This window comes from Falco punctatus, assembly GCF_963210335.1.
Source record: "Falco punctatus genome assembly, chromosome: 4".
Taxonomy (NCBI): domain Eukaryota; kingdom Metazoa; phylum Chordata; class Aves; order Falconiformes; family Falconidae; genus Falco; species Falco punctatus.
This window is the reverse complement of record NC_137583.1, coordinates 57,636,062-57,658,874: the sequence shown is the minus strand read 5'-3', so window position 1 is coordinate 57,658,874 and position 22,813 is coordinate 57,636,062. Positions and strand designations below refer to the sequence as shown.

At 43.9% G+C, this 22,813-nt stretch overlaps 1 long non-coding RNA gene across 1 annotated transcript in view; it reads left to right on the top strand.

Annotated features, from left to right (window-relative positions):
* The window catches only part of LOC308063659, a 54,500-nt gene extending 31,687 nt beyond the window's left edge, over nucleotides 1–22,813 (top strand). Inside the window, exon 2 of the long non-coding RNA XR_013928033.1 lies at nucleotides 1–22,813. This exon is cut by the window's left edge and continues 13,567 nt beyond it. This is a non-coding gene — a long non-coding RNA (uncharacterized lncRNA).

Sequence of the window (22,813 nt, the reverse complement as noted above, 5' to 3'; positions counted from 1 at the left end):
CACCTGCTCAAAGCGGACCAACTCCAACAAGATAAGCTGAGAGATACCTGCCTGAACTGCAGAGGCTGCAGGTCCAATTTACTCCGCCTAAATCGGGGATGGAAATTTGCACATAACTCCAGGCTGATCAAAATGGATTTTTGGCATATATACTGGCTATTGAAAGAGCTGTCCTGGAGCTCTGGTTATTATTTGTGCTTTACGGCAAATTAATGTAAGGCAAGGTTTAAATTCCAGACGTGCTGGAGAGGTGCAGAACATCCCCTTTAACACTTGTCTGCTTTTCCTAAGCTTTTATATAACACTTATGTGGCATTTCAGCACTTCACACATCTGAAAACTGACAACACTACAGGGATCTCTCCTTGTTTCTGTTACGAATGTCTCAGGGTGGTCTTTTCTGGTGTGAGATGGTCTTGGCAGCCATGGGGTACGGGTCACCACTCCAGACCCTGGCTGCGGTGGGTGCCGGGGGGTCCTTCATCCCACTGAGATGCACTGATAAGACCATGGTCACCTGCAGGTGTGAAGTCTTCCTCACTATGAGGTCTCAGTGGTGAATCATGCAAGCATCTCCTGTGACTCCTCAATAATAGGAATCCTATTCTTCAAGGATAGTTTTAATTTCAAAAAAGATGCTAAGCTTGGTCCAGAGTGTTGGTGTCTCTGTTGAAGTCTTATGCACAGAATCATAGAAACATTTAGGTTGGAAAAGACCCTTAAAGTCATTGGGTCCAACCATAAACCTAACTGCCAAGTCCACCACTAAACCATGTCCCTAAGCACCACATCTATGTATCTTCTAAATGCCTCCAGGGATGGTAACTCAACCATTTCCCTGGGCAACCTGTTGCAGTGCTCCTCAACCCTTTCAGTGAAGAATTTTTCCCTACTATCCAGTCTAAACCTCTGGTGCAACTTGTGGCTGTTTCCTCTTGTCCTATTGTTTTTCACTTGGGAGAAGAGACTGGCACCCACCTTGTTACAACCTCTTTTCAGGTAGTTGTAGAGATCAATAAGGTCTCCCCTCAGCCTCCTTTCCTCCAGGCTAAACAACCCCAGTTCCCTCAACAGCTCCTCATAAAGCTTGTGCTATAGACCCTTCCCTGCCTGTGTTGCCATTCTCTGAACACGCTCCAGCACCTCAATGTCTGTCGTCTTGATAAAGCTTTGCTTATCACACACCACAACGTCCCCAGAAAGATCTTCTGTGTAGCTGGGGTAAGAGTCTGTCTTCTGCTCCTCATTCTCAGTGGGCTTATAGCATTGTTGGCTAAAATCCATGGGCATGCGCTCACCTAGTGAAAAAGGGAAAATGAGATGCCTGTAATCTGGCTATTTTTAGCTGGGAACTAACACAGAGAGTGCTTGGCCATGGTGTGGTTCAGAAGCCTTTTGGGGTTGCCAGCACCTGGTACAGGGTGATGGGCACGTTGCAGGACAGGTCCCGGCGTGGGCTGGCAAAGCCAGCAGGAGGGGGAATTTGCTTGTCATCCATTGGATTATACCTGATTTATGGTTTTGCTCATTGACTTCAGAAATCTCGCAGTGGCAAGCTGCATTGTCTTAACTTTGCATTTGTAGATTATCCACACTGCGGAGTTATAAATCCTTCTGAGCACAGCGTGCTTCCAAGGCCTAATTATATTGTCAGTGATAGGGTCTGGAGCGGGAGTGTATGTGCTACAATGCTGTGCTGGCCCCAAGTTCAGGAGGCATTCATAGAGGCATTTTATCAGTCAATTTCATGAGACATTAATTAATGAGATACTTCAATTAGATCATTTCTGTCACTAGGAAGGAATTATTCTTCATGGTCAAGATTACATCATCTTAATTAGTCCCTCTCCAAGTAATTTGCTTCTTTTCAAGCCCTGAAGAAGGGTACATTCATTATAGATAATTAATATTCAAGTTAATTGACTGTACCCTACAATTCATGGAGCCCCTTTGAAACAGATTTTCTAGTTAGGCATGGGGAAGGGCTGTTAAAGTTGCACTGCACAGTCCTCTGTAAGGCTTCTCAATCATCCGGGGGACCAAATTATAATTATCAGCCCCAGGCCTCCCTTAGCCACTCCAGTTAATATCCACAATACAGTGCCCATTCTGAGCAACTACTGTATAGATACAAAAGTTGAGACCAGAAGGTTAGGCTAAATCTCTTGTATTTATGTATACACTAGGCAGGGAATCTATTTTTTTGTTAGTACACACATTCTTCACAGCAAAATTACTTTGATTTGACTATTTCAGTTTTAAAAGGGAATTTTTCTAACAAGCTAATCAGGAATAACAGATACTTGAAGCTCAGATGCTTGGTTTGTTTTTTCTCTCCAAAGGAAGGTCATGCAATATTAATGCTGCATCTTTTAATATTGCCAATAATCCACAGAAACCACCGTATCCCACTCAGAGTAGTAAATTTAATGGAAATGTTCTATGTCATATACAAACATTGCTGCATAAATTTTCTGAGTTATTTGTGCTTAAGTTTTTACATTTGACTTAAGCCAAAATTTGATTTTTTTTCTGCTATGTTTCAGACTATAGCAGTAATCTTATATTTGAAAATGCTGCCTGCCTAAAATCTCAGAAGCTGGAAACTCAGATGCAAGACAGCGTTTCAAAAAGCAGCCATTAAAAAAAAATAAAATAATGATACCTGCAGGCTAACAAACTTAGAAGCATCTACAAGTCTGGAATAAACAGCTACAACCCCCATTGAAGCGAGGGAATTGTGCTGGGTCTGCTTGCATCAGGGCTAAATCTGCCTAATTGCAAGTGCAATATTGCTGCTCTTCATTTTTATGCAGATTGCTGAACCCGACCGATCCAGGCAGAGCTGCTGAGGAAAGGCGATGCAGCCCATACGTGTGCAAGTCTTTGTTTTTAAAAACAAAACTTCCCCTTTGACTTGAACTTTAAATAGTAGAGCCAGGGAAATAATGCGGATAACATCACTGAATATGTGCTCAGATTTCAGCATTTTATAGCTCTTCCTGTCTTCATGCCACATATTAGTTTCCTCTGAATGGTCTTTCAAACGAATTAAATGGCAGGAATGTTAGTGGAAGCAGTGAGATATAAACAAACACTGAATATTCAGAGTGACTATTTTTATTCCCAGCAGAAACCTAATTTAAAGATGAGACTTTCTCCAACTGTGGAGAAGAAATATTAGTACGAGTACAACGGCGTTTGCGTGCTGTACTATTACAGGAGCACTGCTAGAAGCTTGCTGGGAGCAGGATGCTGGTGAGTGAGCACACACAAAGTGACACTTGGTGCAACCCCATATGGGAGAGGATTTTTGGCCCATATGGTCAATGCGCTGCCTGCATGGCATGGAGTGTATGGAGAAAGAAGTCTGCTATCACTCTATTCCCACCAGGATCTATCTAAATAGGTTAGAAGCGGGGATGAACACATTCTAGAAGCTGGATATTTGAATTTTGTAATGTTGATGTGGAGCTTCTCTGCTTGTGTTTCCCTTCCTGCAGCCCTCCCAGCCTCCTGCAGCCACCCTGTGAACCTCACTGCAGGCGGTGAGCCCCAGCCCCACAGCAGCTGTGCGAGGCAGGGAATAGGGGTCCTTTGGGGGGTACCCTCTCTCCTGAAATAGTTGCCACCCCATACGCTTTCCTTTTCCTCAGCTGTTGTGGCTTTGCTGGCGGTTTGGGGCTCTGGATAAACAAGTTATTTGCTGAAATGTTACCTATCCTGAATATGCAAGAGAAGAAATGCAGTGCAAAATCCCAAGTAATGAATAATCTTGGAGATTACTGTTTTCTGTATTTGGCCAGGTGGCAAGGAAAGGTTAAAAAAAGGAAAGAAGTGCATAAACTTCAGCTTGGAAATACTTTCTTGAGACTTATTCACTCAGGGCTGTTAAAACTGTAGCTTGAATTAACATCCTGCCACTTGCTTAGTGCCTCTGCCTAATTCTGTTATCTGTGACTGATTATCCAAGAGCAATTCTCCGGAGCTTGCCCAATTTGTTTTAATTGCTAGTTAGGCCAATGAAAAGAAATCGCCTAAAACTTCTTGTCGTCTGTCTCCCCTCCCTTCTCCATCCGCATCCCTTTTCTCTAAACTTGCATGACTCCTAGCCCTGTTCCCTGCATCATTTCTGCATTTGACTTGCTGATATTTTTTTTCACTTTTCATGCCCCACGGAAAACAGCAGAACCCTTTTGCTGTTGGATTTGGAATCCATTAGAGTTGACATTTTGTGGCTCAAATCAAATCTGTGTTCTTCTGTCACCTGCCTGCAAGAGTACAGGCTCTGTCTCCACCGGCACAGAGTGCGGTAAGTGCACGGAGACAGAGCAAAGAACTGTGCGTCTTCCACTGTAATTTTGAAAGGGTTTCTTTATTGATTTTGGGATAAAACAATGCTAAAAAAGCATTTCTGATTGTGTTATGAACTCACCCGCCAGGCTGCCTGACGCCATGGCTGTGGGCACATTTGCTCTTTCAGCTCTGGATCTGGCAGTGCTCTCTGCATAAAAACTATCGCAGGGTTACTTTAGGAGGATAGCTGCAATATTTTTGCATCTCTGGAGCAGCCAGTTTGGGGATCTCAAGTTGCTCTGCAAACAAAGGTGCAAAATCTACCAAAGAAAGTCAGTAGCATTAACCCTATTTTGGCACTGGCCAGTTCAATGTCCAGGGAGACAGGAGGTCCCCACTGCGGAGATGCTGAACACGTGTACTTTGAGTTGAAGCCCAGAGGAGCTGTGGGTATTTGATGTCTGTGGAAAGCTGGGGTCATGTCAGAGCTTTGTTTAAAGGTAAATAGAAGAATAAATGGGAAGTCTTGACTCCCAGACCTCTCCTCTGATCACTGAATCACACCAAAGCGTAATTTTTTAAATCATCATATGTCTGTATTACACCAGCCCGAAGCTTGTAAAAAGTATGTAGTATTTCAAGGGCTTTGTTTCTTAGCCTGTGAAAAAATACTTACTCTTTCTGTGTTTGCTCCTTCTGATGTTTAAACTGGGCTCTTCTGAAGGGCAGCTGACTCAGGCACACTTAGGTTGCTCACTGTTCCTGCATGGTCATCTGAAGACGCTGATGGGTATTTTTGCAACACTACACCACTGTCCCCAGTAGCCCAGAAGTTTTTCCTCGTGCTCCATTTTCTTATACCTTGATTTCTGTCCCCTGACCTTTACTGTCATCTTCAGGCCCTGACTAACTCCAGATTGCAAAGGAAATGCCCTGAGACAGAAAGCACTCATCAGCACACCCTGCATACTGAATAATTACAGTGAAAACCCATGTCTATTGGCAGAGGTGAGCAAAATCACGGAAAAAAGATAATGGAGTCCATTGGAGCAAAAAATCCATTTCAGCATAGATTTCTGAGACCTGGGGGAGCTGTCTTCAGTGAGAAAATAACAAACTGCATATTTTAAACTATATTTTTCCTTGCGGGGAGGTCCAAGGACTGTGGAGAACCAGGTAGATGCTGGCTTTGGGCAGGCTGGATCCAGGGTCCCAGAGTCCTGCTAAGACAAACTGGAAATTTGGGAACTATTTGGGATGGGAATAGCTTCCTGACATGATGCTTTGCCACACACAGGGCAAAAGGCAGAAATCAGAATTTTCTGAAGTGACTGATAGCCTCTGACAATGTGAAGCAAGTTAATTCCAGATTATGCTATAACCTTGCCATCAGGCAACTTAAATGTACTTCTGCATGTCTTAATGGTATAGTACAGTATGCTCAGCATGGCAATGTAGAGGGATTTTCCCAGCTAAGCATTCCTTTTTTTAATAATCTCCAGATTTTCATGAGAAAAGTTCTTTTAATTAGGGTTGTCTTATATATTTGGACATTTGCCCATTGTTCTAGCATCTGGTGTTTGCTTTGTAGGTAGGGACCATTGCTGGCACTCGCAGAAAGAAGTTTTTTCCTGGTCTCCAATGAGGCTTAGAGAAGAGTTGTTGTGGCCTAAATCTGCAGTCAGAGCAATGTGAGTCATTTCCATATGGTGCTTTGAGTCTGATGGGCTGCAAACAAAGGGAAAAAAGGGAAGTGGTCCCTCAGCCCAGCCGTGGGGGCTGAGGTGACAACCTGATAGGACCTTTCCAATGAGCTTGAAAATACCCATCGTTTGCATTCTGGAGAAATTCTTTTCAAGCTTTCACCCCTCCCCTCTTCTTTTCTCTTTTTGCTTCTTCTCTCTTTCATCCTCTCTTTTTCATTTTCAATTTCAGCCACTTGATCTTCAGGTATTTTTGAAATGGCTGGGAAAAAGGGAGACAAAATGAAGCCGACATAAGGGAAATTGAAGTGTGGGGAAAAAAGGCAGCAGTTTATTCCTAATCTTGTTTAATGAAAAATAATTAGAAAATTTCAAAACAATCTACAACCTGCAGTCCCATTTTCTGTTTATTCATGACAAACAAAACCCTTGAAGCTTTGGTTTCCTATGATAAAAGCAAGCAATATTTACTTTTTTTTTTAATCACTTTTTCCCCCTATTTAATGACTTGAAGGGCTTTTGCATGTGAAGGAGATACAATATTCAGAACTCTGCATTCTTTCTAACTCTTCTTGTTCTGCTTCCCCAGCCTGGGTGACATTTAACTCCATGATCTCCATCCGCCCTGGGTGGGCCCAGAGCTAAAGCTGTTGGTGAAGTGGTGCTGACTTATGGAAGGAGATGACTTGTGTTCATTCCCTGTTCTCCATCATAGGGAACAGCTGGTGGGACTGGTCAGGCTGGGTCTGTTCAGTTTGGAAAGCAGATTATAGTGAGGGAAAAAATTAGAAGGCAAGACAATTAGGAATGAAAAGGAGGAAGCAAAGGGTGAAGAATTATTTACGTTTTCTCAAAATGCAAGACCTACGTTGACCCAATGAAATGATCAGCTGACATATCTGAAATAAACAAAAGGTGGTATTTTCCACCTAATAAAACTGGAACTTGTTGCCATTGGGTGCTGTGGAGACCAAATGTTTAAATATAGTTAAAAAAGACTAAACAATTATGGAAGATATCATTACTGGTGGCTATCAGACATAACGGTTCACACCCAACTCCCATCTCAGAAAGCCCTGAGCTGCCAACTGTCTGAAACTGGAGGGATAAACCAGGTTACAATGTGTTTTATACAATCATTCTCCTCCTCCTTCCACCTCCACTTTCAGTGATAGGATGGACCTTTCATGTGTCGGAGTTTGGTGGGTTTTCTGTATCAACATGCCATTCCCCAGCCCAGTTGCACTTGGATTCTGTCAATTTTTAATTAACAGAAAATTAAATTAAAAAATTAACAGGAGATTAAAATAAAAATTAAGGATGGTAGGTAAACCTAAACCGTTGAGTAAAGACAAAGAATTCCCTCCCAGTTATCCATACCATGAGTGCACCAAGATCTGTGTTAGAAAAAGCAGTTTTATTCTTGACTTCTCTGAGCTTTTGGATAAAATAGTTTCTTCCCTGATTATTTTCTCTTCTTACCTGTGTTGTGCTGGACTGTTTATGCAGAACCTCAACAAAAACCTAGATGTCTTCAGTTGTTAGTACAAAGCCTAGTACCATGGAGCTTTAATCTTCTTGAGGTGTCTAGGTTCTTCTTAAATACAAGTCAATAATTATAATTTCTATAAACTACAGCGTATTCAATTAGATCTTCATAAATGTCTTCTGGTGAGACAGGGCTTGTAGTAAAACTGGTCTTTGGTCTTACACTTACTGAGTAATGAGCAAAGTTCTCTCTTTGATGCTATTGCCCTACTTTCTCCTTTGAATAAAGTGGAAAATATCTGAAGGATGCACCAGGGCTGCTTCCTGTGGGGTTTTATTGTTTTGCTAGTGGTGGGGTATTTTTAAAGAGATCTAACTTGAGAAGGCAAGGAGTGCATTGATTAAACAGAACTAAATGTATCAATATCCATGTCGAAGTAGAGGTGTTTTGCTGCTGGAGATCGCAGGCAGAAGGGGGAGCGTAAGCTTCCCACATGCAAAAGAGCAATTTGATCACTCAGGTAAAAGAAGTATAAAATTTGCCCCTTCTGAAGTTATTTTTGTGACTATAAATAATCTTCAAGTGCTATTGTGCTCATCTGTCTTTGCATATGGTTATTATTCAGCAGCACCAAGTTAGGATTGGTTGTACGTTGCCATGTGGAAGCCATTTGAATGATCAGGATGTGATAGTTTGGGGGTTGGTGGGGCAAGAATGGGGGATGATCTTCTGTAGATGTGAACAATGAGGGACTAACCCAGATTTTCTGTTCTGACAAGCATGTAACTTGCACAATATGAAGTTTAAAAAAAATTGCCTGGGAGGCAATTTGGATTCAAATAACGTTTTCTAGAAGGAGCTGCCTGCTGGCAGTGTGTCTCAGTCCGCCGCGTGTTGACAAGCCCAAAAGCAGAGTTAAGAGGCCCTCTGAAGTTGACTGAAGTCAGTGTCAACAAAGCTGGGATTTCTTCCAACCAAAAGCTGTGCAACCAGTGTGAAATGTTTGTCAGGCTGCAGAGAGGAACAACTAGAGGAGCTACCAAAATATTTAACTGAGGCTCTCGGAGAGACGTTGGGTTTCTACTAAGAGATACTGCAGTGGCATTCAACACTGAGTAGTACTTTATCCAGAAACTTCCTTGAGTTTCCACTTTAGGAGGACATCACTGGGACATGTCCTGACAGTTGCAAGGTATTTAATGATCAGGGCACGGGGGAGCTGCGTGGTGCTATCAGAAGGCTGGAGGCCAGCTCCAGCTGCATTTAGGATGTTTAGTTCCACCCCCACAATTTGCAAGCCCCTTCCCCTGCCAGCAAGCTTCTGCTTAGTCCTGGTGTACAAAATTCCATGCCCACCTCAGTTTCTGCCCTGAAAGCATTCCCTGGGAACAAATAAACCCTCTATGGAGAGAGAATCAACCTACCGCTGCTCTCCACTGACCACCTAAGGGAAGGACAAGTGACTGAAGACTGAAATTAGGCTCCAGTTCAGTGATGGTTCTGTCCCCATCTCTCTCATAAGCCCCCTTTAAGTACTGGGAGGCTGGGATAAGGTCTCTCTGCAGCCTTCTCTTCTCCAGGCTGAACAGCCCCAGCAATCTCAGCCTGTCTCCACAGGAGAGGTGCTCCAGCCCTGTGATAATTTTTGTGGCAGTTTTTGTGACACCACTCCCTGGATGCTCCACAGGGTGGTTGCTCTGGATCCTGCTCTGAGTTGCTCCTCTTCCCCCCAGCTATTCTCCAGGTCTCAGGAGCCTTGCACACATCGTTCATGTCTGGAACCTGGAACACTTTGGTGGAAGCTGGATTTGGGGGGACAGATACTTCAGGAACTATATCCCTTATCAGAGTCAGCCCAAAGCTCATACAAAATCAGTTGTTCTGTGATCTTGATTCCTACCATTTTAGTGATGCTAAATTGCTCCTTCTGCCACTCACAGACAGATGCTACCACACTCACACACCACAGACATCGCATTTTTCCTAACTCCCTTTTCTCCTAACTCATGTTAGGGCCGTTGGTGTCAACTACTTGCCCGATAAACGGCTTCTCTGACTGCCACACTATCCTCATTTTTAGGATGATTTCCAAAATCAGGCTCTTGAACCAGAGTGCCTATAACTTTACTCCTCCGTGGTGGAACATAGCAGCTTTTGTGAACACACAGACTGTGGCACCAATGTGACGTGTCCTTGAGGCAGGGATTTGGTTAATAGCTTTGGAGCAGGAGAAATGAAGTTTCGCCTGAAAAGCCAAGAGGAACTCAACACAAGCAAATTGGTGAGGACTCTAAAGATAGCTCTCCTGCTCTTGAGAAAGCGCCTGTGTTCTGCGGTGCTCACAATTGCTTACAGCCTCAGCTTTATTTCTCATCCAAAGGGCAGCTGCTCAATAAGGCATTGCTGGGAAACAGTTTCTTGCTCTGTAAAGTTGTATCGAATACCCACTAAGGCCATCACAAGGAATCTTTTCAATGGCCTCTGTGGGTGTTTAATTGAGAATAAGAGAAGACATGAATTTTAAAGAGGTAACATTCCCTAGGAGAAGGGATTTATATAAAGCAATTTCTACTTGCTTTGCCACCTAACTGAAAGATGCATGGATCATTAAAGTGCATGCTTCCTCAGCACCCGGGTTAGTGATCCACTGTGGTTTCGGTGATGATTATCTACAGAGCTTAACCATGAAAGCCAGGATAGTTGATGAACTCGTGGTACCAAAGATCAGTAGGAATCAAGGCTAGAGGAGACAATTAGTTTATTATGTTCTGTTCTCATGAACATACAAGGTAGAAAATGTCATCCAGTGATGCCTGCGCTGAGCCCAAGGTCTTAAGTTTGATTAGACCATCTGCACTGATACAAAATCCCTATCACCCCTGTTTGCAGACCGTTTTAACCAGAAGTCCCATCTTGCTTGAGAATTGCAGGATTGAAATGGCAACTATTGAGTCTATAAATAGACCAAGGCACCACCAAATATTATTTTGTGATTATATTAACTGAGACCTTTGCCCCTTGGAACAGGAAGAAGGGGAAAGGCAGTGTTTACATTGACTAGAGGTAGCAATAAATGCTGGATTCTCACGGGGTAATTTATAGGGCCCTGTGGAGTGCTGAGAAGTAGAGTGAACGTATTGACCTGGCAGGGTTGAAGCCAGTTCTGTTCAATAAGCTACAATGAAAATATTTTTGAAGGATTGTCCTTGCTATTGTTTGGTGTTAAATGAAAGAGAAAAGGAAAAGAGACAGAGTAAAACCAAGAATAAAAAAAAAGATCAGAGAAAAACATTGGCATAAAGCTCACCATTTTTTTTTTTTTTGGGGGGGGGGGGGAGGGCAAGGGGGCAATAATCCCTTTCTTCAAAGATTTTGGGAGAAAAAAAACCGTGCTGTGCTTGCTAAAATTCCCTTCCAGCTCCTATTGTCAGTGTTAATTGGTGATAGCCCCCATCACACAGAAGCACTGTGAAGGTAAAATGAAAGGAAATATGTAAGGGGGTGTGTGTAAGAGGCTGCTGTATCATGTGAATGAGGAGCACAACAATGGCCCAGAATAAGCTAATATATATAAATGAAAATATCAGCTTGATCCTTTGCTGGACTTTTTGATGCTTTGAAAGTTCACGTTAATTCCAGCTGCGTGGGTCCCTTTATTAATTAAATGGTCAAGGCAAGCTCCATGTGCAGCACCAGCTCCGCTAGCGAACGATGAAAGCACCGTGTTGACATCCTTATTCTAAGCTCCACAGTCACCTTCAGGGGCTGCATTCAGGGTGAATTACTTTGGCTTCAGTGAACTTAAAGAATCCCAGGCTTCTCTCAATAGATTTTAAATCCTTCAGCGCTGTTCACGTAAGAAATGAGAAGGTCTCTTGCTGACACCCTTCTTGATGTTCCTGATAGTAAAAAAACTTTAGAGCCAAGAAGGTAGATCTAATTATTTCAAAGGGTTCCCAGCTGCACCGCTTCTTCGCTTTCCCTTTCATCATCTATTTAATTAGAAAAGGGCTTTGTTTTATTTATTTTTACATGGTATGTGGTAGAATTTTATTTTAGACTCCTAATAGCTCATGGTTTGTCTGCGTGCTGGAGACTGCAGCACATGTTCCTCTTGTGCTTGGGTAGAATTTGAGACCAGGTGTTGACACGTCTTCTGTGGACAGCTGCCCAAACATGGATGGCTTTGGTAATGTAGGAGGATTTGGTTTGTGGCTGACCTGAGCATCTGCATGGAGCAGCTTTGTCTTCTCTGTGCATAGCCAGGACCTAAACATAGAAGCTGAGGGTCCTTACAATTACACTCTTTGTCCAAAAGCCACCTCTGATGAATACGCAGCCTTTGCTCTTTATCACTTCATTGCGCTGTATCTCTGGGTGGCTCTACAGAAACGCACTGAGTGCAGAACCTGGAGGTTTGTTGAGGAGGAGGGGGGATAGCAATATGCTTAAGGAACAAGGATGTCCCAGGGCCCTGTAGCTCTGTTTCATGTAGACAACCATGTAAGGATTGTCATCCCTCCCTGCCTGGGTGGGTCTGGTGACTTTTCATCATCACCTTTTCTGCAGCCCTGAAGTTCTGCAGGAGCTAATTCTCTCTGCAGGTAATGTGATGCAATATTGATGTGTTGGTCTCCTTTGGAAATAAAGGATTTAGCCACCCTCACTGAGGGACATTAGAACGGAATGTCTCAGCTAATCTAAGCCTGTGACCCTCTGAGTTGAAGGAGGGACTTCCTAACAGCTCCTCTTGACCCTTGTCTAGGTTTTGAACCCTTCTTGAAGCCTTTTGCAATAACACCTGCTTGAACACTAAATTTAAGACAATGAAATTAAGGGCAATGGAAATTACATAAACCTTCATGCGTGAGGACGAAACACACTTCTAGGTCTGGTGGGAGCTACAAGAAGAGCTTCCTTGGGGACAACCTCTCACATACCGTGTCCTTCTGCCCTGGCAGAACTTGGGCAGCAGACCCAGCACTGACCTGCTGCAGCAGCTCCTCAGCAGCCGTGTCCAAGTTCGGGTGCCGTGTGTTGAGCTTTTCCTGCCTATTATGACAGGTTTTGATCCTAGTGTCACAGAAAACAAAGCTGAAGCTGATATAGGGATGGATATCGTTGTTCTATAACAATTAGATGTTGTGTGAGCTCTCCCTGGTTCAATTCACTGTTACTTTACTCTGTCCTACCACTGCTCGTCATCTGAGGTTTGAATCAGTAATCTAATAACTGCTTTAACAGTTGAGTCAGTTCCTCCTCCTGGATTTTTTTCCTTTCTCTCCTTACATTAATAGTAATAGGAAGATGAAGGCACTGGATTAACATTTGGGCCCGGTGGCTGCCCAAAGTGGTAATGGCTTTTTCCCAAGCCAACACATGGCGCTTGCTACATGGTTTAATGTGCCAGGTGTCCAGAGGGTAGAGCCAGCTCTTAAGCTGCTTGTCATCCCTGGGTGGCGTCATTAGTGCATCATATGTTTCAGAAAGAGAGCGCCCAGTGAGAGCCATGCATTGCAGAGCAGAAGCTGAAATGCTGATGCCCTGCCCTTCTGTCGCTGGGAAAATGTTGTAGGGAACAGTTGAATAGGTTTGGATGCATGGGAGCATCTCTCCTGTGCCGTGCACACTGGTTGTCTGGAGAACCAGTCCCACTTTTCCCCACACAGCAGAGCATAGCACAGAACCTCTCTGCTCCCTCCCTTTCCCCCCCAACCCCCCAGGAAAAAAAAAAAAAAAAAAAAGGACTTTGCTTTAATTTTGGAGGTGAGGTTTGTGTTGCTTCTCTCTTCTTGCTCCCTCTTCATGCATGTGCGTGTGCACCACATGCCCACACACTCTGCTCTTTCTTGGGTGCATTTGTGCTTCACAGACTGGTTATTTACCTTTTCTTCCAACACTGGGGAAAGCTTTGCAGCACCCCAGCCTGTTTTAGAGCATGGATGCAGGCTGCAATGCTCATGTCTTGCCTGTTTTATACCTTCCTTTGACCCTCCTGCATAACTGGAGAGCACTGGGAGCTCTGCAGGAGCTCTCAGCGGGGTGCAAAATGTGGTCCCAGTGTGCCCAAAGCCTCCTATGGCCCAGTGTTGTCCTAGGGTTGGTGATGAAGAGGTGGTCCACACCAACTTGAATGCCTCAAGGGCATCTCCTGCCTCACTCCACAGTGATGATGTTCCCCTCAGAGTCAAGGCAGCTCAACTGGAAAGGTAATTGGCACTAATTAGGGCTCCTGTGAGCTGATTTATTCCTCGCTGGCTGCCACGTGGCCTTCACAAATGCGTAAAACTCTTCCTGGGTTTTGTAAATGTCAGAAGATGTTTAATACAAACCTGCAATGAAACCCCACGGTGGAGGAGGTCTTTGGAAAATTAATAGGGGATCTGTGTTAGCCAAATATTATCAGGGGTCAGGAAAAAAGAAATCCCACAGAAGTGTATTTTTCACATTCAGGTTGTTGAGAAGATCTGTGAAGGGATTTCCCTGTGAAGGGATCTCTTTCTCCAGTGACAGGGGAGCTTGTAACAATACTCATTTGTATTGTTACATTTGTATTTAATACACATATTATAAATAATATATTTATTTATATATAATATATATATAAAATAATAATTATAAATAAAAATAAATACACATTTGTAATGGGCAAATCTTTAAAACAGTCACCTGCACCTACACTGGAGGTTTGCCAGCCTGTAGTTGTGTGAGTGGCAGAGCTTGGTGCAGTCTTACCTGAGTGACTGTCACTCCACCCTTTCCCACCTCCATGCCTCAGTTTCCCCATATCTAAAAATGATGTAACTCCTCAAGAACTGCAGCAGAAAAATATTGGATGGGAATCAAGCATCAACACAGGCGAGGCCACTGCCCTCACTCTGGAGGCTTGCTTTTTCACACAGTTTTCTTTTTTGTGAAGAAAGAGGGCTTTGTGTGTGCTTGAAAACAACCAGCTGAGAAACACAAGTGCTTGGAAGAGGCAATACATGTGCGTATTTCTGTGGGTGCATGCACAGCCCTGCCTGAGCCTGGATGGTGCACATGCAGAGGGTAATCGTGCAGAGGGAAGATGAGCAGCTCAGGGGATGGAAGGGACCTTCACCATGCAGAGCTGCAAGTGTGTGGCTGCATCCCGCTCCCTCACCTGGCGCGCTTGGCAGGGGGAAACATCACAGTGTGCAGAGGAACAGCATATTTTGCTTATTCTCAGGGAAAACTGCTGAAATGAGATTTAGTTATAAATGTGCTCTGTGTTCTTTAGGAGAAAAAAGCTTGTGGAAGGAAATACTTTTAATGAGGAACATATAAAATTAGATTCTAAAATGTGTGTATGTTATCTGATAGCTTTATGATGAAATGTACTCTCATCAGGGCTCTTTCCAGTGTTTTGCAGAGTTAAAGTGAGCATCACCGTGTTTTGTGTTGTTCATTATTTCTGCTGCTCCTGAAGCACAAGGTGGCCTCATCCTGGCTCAGGTCCCTTTGTGGCACTGCACAAACACCAAGCTGAAGGGCAGGTGAAACCAGGAGGGTAAACGCTGACAAAACCCCTGGTTGATTCCCATATTGGCCAGCTCAGTTTTCCCGAGAGTCTGGGGTTTACACAAACCTGCTGACACAGTGCGTGTGAGTGGGGTGTCACTGCAGGTGACACCTTTGCAGAGGTGACAATCGTTATGTCCTGGTTGGAGTCACCAATCACAGAAGAGCCGCTGCCCCAGTTACTCTTTGGGGTTTGAGCCCCTCTGGTGCCACAGAATAAGGAGAGGAGGCAGTGTGTGTACACTGCACTGACACAAGATGCTCCTGTGTATGCAGCACGTGTTTGCTTTCCCCATTACAGCTTATTCTACCTTCCTGAAGGGACAGAGTACCGTTTTCCACTTTGTCACATATAATAATTATCTCAGCAATCACCTGTGATGGGAGCTCACCCTGAGGAGGCTGCTCTGGCTGCAGGAGGCGCGGCAAGATGCTCGAAATGATGCTCTGTGCTATTTTAGCCGTGCACTTCTTGCGGCAAGGGAATCTGCATATAGAAAGGGGGAAGAATCTTGTGCCTCTACCCATCAGAAAATCTTTAGGTATGTCTGCTTGGGGTGGTACCTTGTAGCCTTCCCTTTGCCTTCTGGCCTTGCTCTGCGTACCTGCCCAGGTGGAGCAGCCTTCCAGTTTAAGCATTTGCCTGCTCTCAGGGAGCACAGCAGCGTCTCGATATCTATTAGCCTCACACACTAGTACTGCTGGTTTGCGTTCTTTCCTAATGAGTCCCTTCCCATTAAAACAACCATTCATCATTCACCACGTACAATAAACCAGGAGACTGTATTTTACTTGGTTCCAGCCCCAGGCACCTCAAGCAGGTATGAATCTTTTAAGAGTAAGTTCATCTTTAACGTGTCCCAAATGTGCCATGAATTATTTATGTGGTTTGTTAAATGTCTGTAAAACAATCCTGAAATTGAAAATGATGATGTGGCCCCAGCAGCTCTCTAAGGTTTGTAGAGGGAAGTTTGCTTGGACTGTAGGTTGGACCAAACTACCTTTTAGAGGAGGTTTCCAGAGGGTTTGGCAAAATGCTAATAATTACGGCTTGTGTCATCCCAACAAGACTTGACTGGCGGGAATCCTACATACCCAACCTTTGGAGTGTGACCATTTGTGGTAGGAAATGCTCAGACAGGAGATAAAGGAATTAGGGAAATGACAATTTACTGGTTTTGTAGTGTTTATTGACCACAAGAGGTCAGGGCTTCTGTTTGTACATCTCATGAGAGAGAAAAACCCTGTCAGAGTGCAACATCTCTAAAGGTATGGTTTCTGGAGCAGCTTAAGTTGAAGGCTATTACTAGCTGGAAGAGGCATCTGCATCCTTTCACCATTCCGGGCCGTGTTTTCTTGCCTTCTCCGTTGCCCTGGCACTGGTAGTATCGCTGCCATGTGGAGGGTCAGCACCACTTTCTGATCTGACTGAAAATGTTCAGGTGAACCCTATGGCTGCAGTTGGTGGAGCAGAAGAAGCGGATGGCTGGGCAAGGAGACAAGGGGACATAGGTGGTGTGGCTTTCAGTAGCAATGCAACCCTTTTAATGGGCTCATGTTGACTATGAAACCATCCCCCTGGACCTGCAACATTCTCCAGCCCTGCAATAGCCCTTACTATGTTCAAATAATGACGAAATTTAGTCATGGGAAGCATGGGGAATCTGAATGGCAGTGATCCAAGCAGCCTGGGCTACATAAGATGACCAGTTTTGATGGGAACTAAAGGACAGGATAGCAAATCCAAACAGGTAGATCTCATAGGCAACCAAGGACATGTTTGGCTTGTCAAATATCCAGCAAAGAATGCAAATTCCTCCTAGGAATGGGCCATGCTTCATCTTGGAGGTGTACAGGTCATTTGCCCGTCTATTCATAGTGGAAGATGGCTATGTCATCTCTCTCCTGAGAGGTGTCAACACTTCTGATTTCTGGACTAGGTAATGCATCACACACTTTTACCCATGGAGAAAGCAGTCAGATGTAGCTGTTTACATAAATCTTTGTCCTGGTCATTTGGGGATTGACAGGGACTATCTGCTGTCCTGAGCTTCACCTGAAACTGCATTATAAACATCCAAACTCAGCTGACCTCATGAAGTAGTGAGGCTAACCTCAGGAAGGAAAGGTTACTCAAGGGAAGGCTCTCAAGAAGAGAAGCACTTAGGGCACTTCAAAATCTGTGAGAGAATTGCACCCAATATCTCAGACCAGTGAAGATCTGAGGCAAAGTACAGTGCAGCGAGCCAGCAGCCCTTACAGCAGCCATTCCTCTCCTCCTGTGTTACCACACAGGTTTATCCCACCAATTTCTATTTCAGAGTCTTTTGTATGTCACCAGCGATGACATTAATGGTTTTTCTTTCAAAACCTGCACTAAAGCACATGTTACCTAGGGAGTAGCTTTAGTAGTGACCTTGTATCAGCACTGCCCTAACTTTGGAGTATGGGCTCTGTAACTGCCAATGAACTCACCGAGTTGGTATTTCTGAGCCTAAGACTGGAGGAATGTATACATTGTGCTGTACATCAGGAACAATATGCATGGACATGGCTGTGCTAGGAACTTTGCTATGAGCTTATTCATGTTCTGCCAGAATAGGCATTTGCTACCAGCCTCCTGCTTCCAGAGCATCGTGACATAACACCTATGGGCTTTCTGGTTTTGCTTTAAAGTGTGTGTCAAGCTCCAGGGACGTGACTGTTTTGTAAAGATGAAACTGGCTGCCTCCTCTCATGAGATGGAGTCAGAAGTGTGAATTCTAAAGAACCCGATGAAGCCCTAAGTGGCTAAAACAGATAAAATGCCAGCACTGGGTACTTTAGTATGCTATACTAACAGCAAACAGCAGCTTCAGAGCCACAAGGGCCTCCTAAATACTTATGATAATGTCTAACAAGAATAAAAGATGTCAGACAAAATAGCAACTATGCATCTTAAGGAAAAGCCTTGTTGTTTCCTTAGCTCGTTGGTTATTTATCAAAGCATAACCTGTAGGTTAGCCTACAAAGCACCAGAAAACAAAGGCTCTGTGTTCAGATCTTTCAAGGGGGAAGGTTAAACAAAGGACATTGAAATATACTATGTCAGAAGATCTTTGTTTCTAGACATCAGTGGAATAGAGGATTTGGAATAGCCTTCTCACTTCCTTCACTGTCCTTGCCCATGGGTGTTAAAAAAAAAAAAAAAAAAAGAAAAAAACCAACCCCAGGTTAAGATATGGAAACAATTGATATCTGTTGATGCAGTTGTTTGAGTAGCCATATGTGCATCACCTGGAACATGAACTATTCATATTCCAGAAAGCGAACTGTGTCCCACTCTGCTCAGATTTCAGAGTATTCTGCAGCCATAGAGGTAGGATTTTCAAGATAAACTCATTTGCTCAGGGATTAATAGATAAAAAATGAGTAAAATCAACCTATGGATAAATTCCACAAGTGGGGACATACATATGTCAGAGGGACTCATGCTGGTCTTTCTTAGGATGGGTAAACCCAGTTGTACCTCCAGTGGCACATCATGGCGTTACTGAAATTTGGAGCTCTTTCTTTGGGTGCCATGAAACAAAACCACTGCCAGTAACTGGTCTGACATAAAGGGATTATCATATTTTTTGAAAGACTTTGTTTCACAGGAGGACCACCATCCAGGGAGGACTTATTTGTTCCTCTTCTGAGTCCTTCCCTATAAAATTCGATGGCTAATAGCCTCCTCTTAATTTACTACTCTGAGCAAACAGCCCTTCCCAAATTCCTTCTAAGGCTCCCTTCTCCACACTATCAAGGGGAAATGTCTTTCCTTCCTTTGTGCTCCATACTCTGAAGCACACTCACCACATTTCACAGCAGCCTGACATACGAATTTATCCCATGGGTAGCGGCTGTTTCATGTAAAGGTTAAGAGACTTGTGTAGTTGCCAGGTAATAGGTCTGCTCTGGCATCAGCCCATTCCTCCAGTTGATGCCAACGCCAGATGCTCTATGGGGTAATTTGTTGGCATGCAGTCACATCTCACCAGGCTCCAAATACTTCACCAGAACGAGCAACTCAAAGAATAAGAAGAAATGCTTTGAAAGCAGGAAAACCACAGTGAAACCACAGAGAACCAAGGTGGTCACCTTTGAAAAGAAGTGATATACGTGGTCTTAAAGAAACTTAAGTTGCTTCTGGACGGGAAGTTGTGTCCACACAATGGGATTTACCTTGCTGGGACACTGGTAATGCACAGCTTGTACGTGCTGCATTAGCCTTGTATGCGTGGGTTGGTTACCTTGCACTGACTGTTTTCTGTAAAGCACCTGATTGCAGCTGCTGTGGGAGAACATACGCTAGGCTAGATACTTCACTGGGATACTTCAGTACTTGTTTTGTCTCTGTTCAAAACCATACAGTTCATCTCCCATTGCTCTTCAGGCCAAGAACATACCATTCCCTGATGGCAGTAAAATCTGCCTACTGATGCTACAGGTTTAAAAACCAGAGAAATTAAAGACTGGCCTTTTTCAAATATGTAAGGTGGCTTTCTGTGTTGCCTGCAGGCTTCACATTTTAAGAAGCAACTTTCCCTCTCTAATGGCTAATTCTGATGAGGTGATCACACAATCTGGTGGTGATAGCTATTGAAATGCCAGGAATGTAAAATTAAATGGGTCATTCTGTGAATTTCAGTGATAGACATAGAATATAATAAAAGATAGGCAACTGAGGCTGGAAATTATGTTTTTTACCTTTTGCCACTGAAGTGAATATAATCAATGTACAACAGAGAATTAAAGGGTTTAGCATGTACATTCAAATCATGGGGACAACTGCGCTGTATGAAGTTAAGATGCTTAACTTTTAATGTTGATTGCTTGAAAAAGCCTCTACAGAGGGGTTTTCCATTCCCTGGAAATGTGGCAGGGATAAACGCTCCATAAATAAAGGAGGGGACACAGTGGATCAGAAGTGATCAGAAGAGATGTGAAAGATGGCCCCGGGTTTCAGGCACTGCATTTCAACTCCAGATAGCTGGCTTTGCTTGCGAGCTCCCACAGGCTTCCTGCGACCAAGAGCAGCTACCAGGGGCTGTGCTTCCCATTTATAAACTAAAGGAACAAAGCAGTTTCCATGCACTTTTATAAGCCCCTGTTTACTACAATCTCAGCAGCAAAAGACCATTTTTTTCTCTTGCTGTCAGAAGAAATCTGCTTGAAGAGTGATTTGCATATAGCCGCAGTATTTTATCTGATTTTTCTTAACGCATACTGTAGTTAAGATGCAGGGGCTTTAGCATTTTACTAATTTCTTTTAAAATTGTAATTTAAATATTGACTAAATGGGGCCATTTGTATCTTCACTGGTCCTTCCTAGACACCATGAGAACCCACAAGCAAAAACCACACCACAGCTCAAAAACAGTGGACTGATACCGTACCTGGTCAGAGTGATGGGCCAGGGATGAACCTCATCTACATATTAATATAAAGCTTATTAATGCAAGATTCAGCATGTGGAATAGAAAGGCTTTTCTCTAATGTTAGCAATTCCCAGGCAGGAAGGAAAGCTTTACTTTTAAAAAAGAAATCTTTGCTTTTTGAAGAGTAGGATCAGCTCTGTTTGGGGTGAGGGGGACTTTGGTGGCTTGGGGCAGGGGTAGGCAGCCCTGGAAACAAAGAACGTGATGGCCTGGGGACATCTGACTTTGAATAAACCTTAAATAAATCAGAGTAGTGGCATTCCCATGGGGAATGTAACCGGGGCCAGGGGATATGTGTTTGGGAAGTGTCTACATCTTGTCAGCAGGTTGGGGAGCAGGACAGAGACAGCCTTTTGGCTCCAGACTAAGGGTTTACTCACTTGGCAACAGTTCAAACCAGTGCTGTTTTCTTCACTTTCCATTACCTACGACTTTAGCAGCCTTTACAGGCAACAGAAACTCTCCTGATGTAGTGCGGTTCTGGAAAAGCAGAGCTGTGGAAGGAGGCATTTGACAAAGAAGGCAAATAATCCGTGTTGTCTTTTTGGATTTTACTCCAGAATCACTCCTAAAAAATATCCATTAGGTAGGACTTTACTAGATGTGCTCCCAAAGCGCATCTTCCAAGGCCCTTCAGCTGAGAAGGAATCCCTTCCCTGTGCTTTGTGCCTCCAACATGATGCCAAGGAAAACATGGTAAGCAAGGACCGTAGGAGGGTTCACTTCCAACATGCACATATGATCCAGACTAAGATGCTGATGTCAGTGTGCCCCCAGGCACCTTGGTGGAGGGTGCAGTGATCCTTAAACCTAGAGTGCTGGGTCCTTCCCAAAGAGAAGGATTCACCTGCCCAAATGGAGCTACAACGCAAGACACCTGCACCCAGCTGGGGTAGGAGCAGGAGGACAGACTGCAGCACCTAAAATGACACTAGGTGCCTGCAATTGAAGCAGCTGAACCCCACCCTCTGTGGCCAGTGTCCCAGTGCATCTCCAGGTCACCCAGAGGAGACCAGGCTGCATTTCTGCTTGTGCTATCACACCCCGTGGGAGCCAGATCGGGCTGCTGTAGCTGGGTCTCTTGTGAGGAAGGTGATGGAGGGAGCCCCAGAGATTTGGAGGGGGCTTCTAACAGTGCACTATGACTGCATCCAATTCAAATGGGACAGTTCTTCACAGATCTGAGGCAGTGACTTGCAAAAAATTTATTGCAGTGAAAATCCTGTTACAGTGAACGTTTACCCAGGTCCCTCGGGGGCTTGCTATATAGAGCTATACAGAGAAGTTAGATTGCAGCCTCCTTTTTCCTGCCATCTCTTTATACTATACACAATCTACAGAACGTGCATCAGCTTTTCCTCTGTGTTCTGCACTGTGAGGCTGAGGTCTCTGCTGAGCCTCTAGCTATGATTGTGATTAAAGGAGTTTGGGGCAAAGGGTAGCTTGTGGTGTTAAGTCAGAGACCACAAATAATACAAACAAGATGCCAAGTGAGGTCTGGTTTGAATTCTTGGATAATGCTTTCTCGTGGCTAATTTAGAAGGACTGAGGCTTAGAGTTTCTGTGGTCAGTTCTGCCACTGTGATCTGGTAACAAATCTGTCCTTGCAGAGGCAGAAAAAAAAAGAAGTCACAGCATCACGTCCTCTTGCGCAAGCTAGATCCTGGGGTGCTTATTTAGAAAAGCCTCCCGTTGACTCCTGTAGTATGAATGCCCAACATCCGCAGGAATGTAACCCAGAAATGTGACCCAATAAATGCTGCTTCTTCAGCCATCAATCTGTTTCTCATCATGTTGTTCTCTCAACTGTTAATCCAGATGTTATTTACATCGGTACAGTAACATTAAACGCTTGTACAAGCAGTATTAATAGCATCAATAACAATACTAAACATAAATAGCGGCAGCACTGATAGTAATACTTCCAAAGCAGCTTGTAATTGTAACAACCTGTCATTCCTCTGCTAACTCGTGCTGACTCAAGATTAAATTGCTCTATGTGTGGAGAGCAACATGCAAAAGAGCCCATCTGTGCCAAGACAGTTTTCCTCCTTTTGTATTTTTGTTTGTTTGCTTACACCAACGAGCTGAGAAAATGTCACCATGCTTTACCCTCTTTATTGTTACCATGTTTTTGACTGGCATCATTCACAGGCTGCTAATCCTTGGAAGTGGAGTATAGAAGTGGAGTAACCATGAGCCCTCCTTACCAAGCAGAGTCTGAATGCTGGTGAAACTGCACTGACTTTGGTGAGTTGACTCCTGATTTATGGTGTTGCAATCTGGCCTCCCTGGTCAACTTTTTTTTTTTTTTTTTTTTT